This window comes from Schistocerca nitens, chromosome 1 (assembly GCF_023898315.1).
Source record: "Schistocerca nitens isolate TAMUIC-IGC-003100 chromosome 1, iqSchNite1.1, whole genome shotgun sequence".
NCBI classification, from domain to species: domain Eukaryota; kingdom Metazoa; phylum Arthropoda; class Insecta; order Orthoptera; family Acrididae; genus Schistocerca; species Schistocerca nitens.
This window is the reverse complement of record NC_064614.1, coordinates 530,384,191-530,387,708: the sequence shown is the minus strand read 5'-3', so window position 1 is coordinate 530,387,708 and position 3,518 is coordinate 530,384,191. Positions and strand designations below refer to the sequence as shown.

Here is a 3,518-nt window from a genome sequence, read left to right as displayed (position 1 = left end):
ATGCTTCATCATGTGTCGTGTAAATATTCTCGGGAATATACCGAGACGCTCCAAAAGTACTCGGCTCTAGTTACGAAATGGTTGGCTCCGTGGCTGTTTGTGTTTGAGAAAGCGACAAGTTCATCGCTCCGGTTGGTGCTTATTCGCTTTCGCTTTTTTTCCTCTCCCCCCCCCCCCTTCCTCTCTCGCTCTCTCTCTCTCTCTCTCTCTCTCTCTCTCTCTCTCTCTCTCGGCTATGATTGTAATAACGCATAGAAACACAAACAAATAAATGTCGAAGGAGAGTAGCAACGCGAAACCGGAGTACGGATCGTGGTATGTAAAAACTTAAAAACAATAATGTTGGGCTGAAAAAGTTAAAGCTATCATCATTCCGAAGGTTAGTTTGAACACGACAGAGCTTTAGTAGGCCTTGTCCTATGGAGGTGGTATACCGTTACCTTCCTCCCACCCTGGAACTCACTCAGCCAGTTGTTGGAGGACGTATAGTTTAACATGGCAAATCGCCATCTTTCACATCAACGAGCGTTGCTAGAGGTGAAATAAGTGGTAAATGAATGTTCGGATAGGCTAGAGAAATTATAGATGTAGGTACACTTCTGTGGCGTCTTTTCATATAAAAGCCGAGTAAACTTTGTATTAAGTAAACTGCTACAAGAGTAACCTCATGAATAATTAAGTATATGTAGTAGGACTTATCATGGGGCAACGGCCTTACCACAGTGGATACACCGGTTCCCGTGAGATCACCGAAGTTAAGCGCTGTCGGGCGTGGTCGGCACCTGGATGGGTGACCATCCAGGCCGCCATGCGCTGTTGCCATTTTTCGGGGTGTATTCAGCCTCGTGATGCCAAGGAGCTACTTCGGTCAAGAATACCATCATAACGACAGGGGGAGCAGTGTGCTGACCCCACGCCCCTCCTATCCGCATCCTCCGCTGAGAATGACGCGGCGGTCGGATGGTCCCGCTAGGCCACTCGTGGCCTGAAGACGGATTGAGTAGGACTTATCATAAAAATCCGAGTAAATGAGCACTTGCACTTTAGGTGTTTCTCGTTGGACACTTCTCTCCAAGATAGAAATTTAGCCAAAATGCCTTCTACGTTTGGTACTCTGCAGCTTGTAGAAATTGTAAATATATCATCTCATTATTTAATTGTTCGACAAAAGCTGCTTTGTGGTAGTATTTTATTTTACCGGACTAGTTTCGGGCGTTGTCCATCATCAGCGGTATCTGTATTACGAAAAAGACACACATTTCTTGTAAGTTATTTACTGTGTACACTGTGGTGTTTTATGTATATGTTATTTTTCAGTTTACTGTAATCTGACTCGCCTCATAAGTGATGTTCTCTGGCGTAACCCATTGACAGTATTTCGTAATGTTCATCTAATAATACGATTACATGATTTAACTGCGTAATCACCGTAAGGAACTTTTTACTAAAAACGCTGCTCATAATTTGTATTATCTCTGTTAGCAGAACAACAGTTAAGTCTGACACATTAGCCAGCTGGGATTTGATTACCAGTTTTCACACACCTTTTTTCGCGAATACACTTAATCATTACTCATCAAAACTTAACAACACAAAATAAACAAAGGACGAGTTATGCCCGTCGTAGACTACTGATGTTCGTGACGTTTCTCACGTCAGATTACGGCGATGCTGTTGTATTTGGAACAGTATCTTGCCACAGAAACAAGTAGTAGATCCACCATGGCGAAATTTTTTATTCTGTAGTTTGGCAACTCGGTAACAGGCCCGAAAAGAGTTTTCGGCATTTTGTTGCGACCTAGTATAAGCACGTAAGATATCATTGTCAGACTGTTCGAAACATGTCCGAACAGCAGGATATAATTTTCAAGTGAAGAACAGACAACATAGCAGACGGGCAACATCGTAGCTGCGATATTTAGGAATTAAAGGACCGTCATATCGAAACATGGATCATCATCCTTGATTTTCTGCTGAGCACGGGCAAAAGCTTTCGTGCTCATTTTCATTTCTGCCTAGGTTTCTGAGTGGAGATATATTGGGCCAATTTTGTCCTTGGCTATTAATTTCTACAGTGGAGCCTGACTCAATCTGTCCGCGTAAGTGAACTCAAACATCAATCGATAGTCTGCATCAAAATACTATCATGAGTGCGTTGGACAATCAGTGCATATGTTGAGATAGATAGTTTAGCCGCGGGCTAATTGTATTTTGGCCACCATGAGTTAACGTAGCGGGTTTTGGTTTTAAGCTTCATTTAAAGTTGAGAGAGAATTTCTAGATTAATTACGAAATCCTCGGCTTCATTCGGCCACGACCGTCCGTAAATGTGTTTTGAGATCAGTAAGGAGAGCTGTGAGCGGTTTGGCGGGGTAGTTCCCAGCAGGTGGCAGCCGTACCAGGTGCACGCTCCTTCTGTCCGCGACCGGTTTCCACTGCCAGCCAACCGTCCACCTCTCCTAGACACCAACTTGTCCGTTGCGCTCTTCGCAACTGAACTGTCTGTGAGTGCCCGTAACAAAGACACAGCCTGAGCTGTTTCCTACTTCCTGCGCGTCACTTGTTTACTGTGTTGCTAAGTTCACACACCTTTCCTCACTGATTTTCAAGTATGTCTCCAGTTTTCTGTTCTGCCATCCATTTCGGTTGGACGTAGCGATACGACAGTAGCGCATGAACAGGACCATATTCCACTTTCCCCGGTTTTCCGGATCACTGGAAGCCAGTGCGCGCAATATCCACTATTATGAAAAACCAGTTACTTTCATTATTTACTTAAATGTGTTTCGGTGCAGTTACAAACCGGCTTTGTTTAGTTTACATGTCTCCGTCTTTTGTCGTTAGTGCAACTCTCAGCCTCAGGTAGCTCAGAAATTTTTGTTTTCAGCTTTACCTTATCTGCTTTTTTGGAAGTGAGATTGCAGTGTCTCATTGTACCTATTCCGAAGTGCAATCAACTTCGTAATTTTCTCGAGTTTTCATTTCTGCTGTTTCTCGTGGTGGCTACAGATATTTCACTGTGTACTGACAACGTATTGTTCTACCCGAGATGGACACAAGCGAGCATTGCGTCATGTACGTCAATGTGGGTGATTGTTTAGTAACGACTTGGCGAAAAGCATGGTACAGTGGTACAACAGAACGCAAACATTCGATCGAGGAAAGTTCTCACATCCACTCCTCTCACATATGGCAACGGAATATATTTCTAAGGAAAACTAAAGTTGCTTGAATCCTAATGAAGTTGTCACAGATGGCGATGCAAATGCTATACAAGGAACGCTCGCAGTTGACTGTAATATAAAACTTTAGCTTCCTATGTCAGCTACAGTTCAATTTAACTGGCATTAGCTACGATGCTAATGGTTCGGAAACGGTGCGACGTGTCGAATTTTTTCCTGGACAGTTATGTCTCAGAACCTGTCCTGCGACACCATTTCAAGCTTTTCAGACTGTTTCTGAGTATCTTGTATATATACGTATCGTAAGTTAAAGTCCCCCGCGCTGCTCGTCGCCTG

At 43.6% G+C, this 3,518-nt stretch overlaps 1 pseudogene; it reads left to right on the top strand.

Annotated features, from left to right (window-relative positions):
• Nucleotides 1-704: 704 nt before the first annotated feature.
• Nucleotides 705-822, top strand: LOC126209881 (5S ribosomal RNA; annotated as a pseudogene).
• The last annotated feature ends 2,696 nt before the right edge of the window (nucleotides 823-3,518 follow it).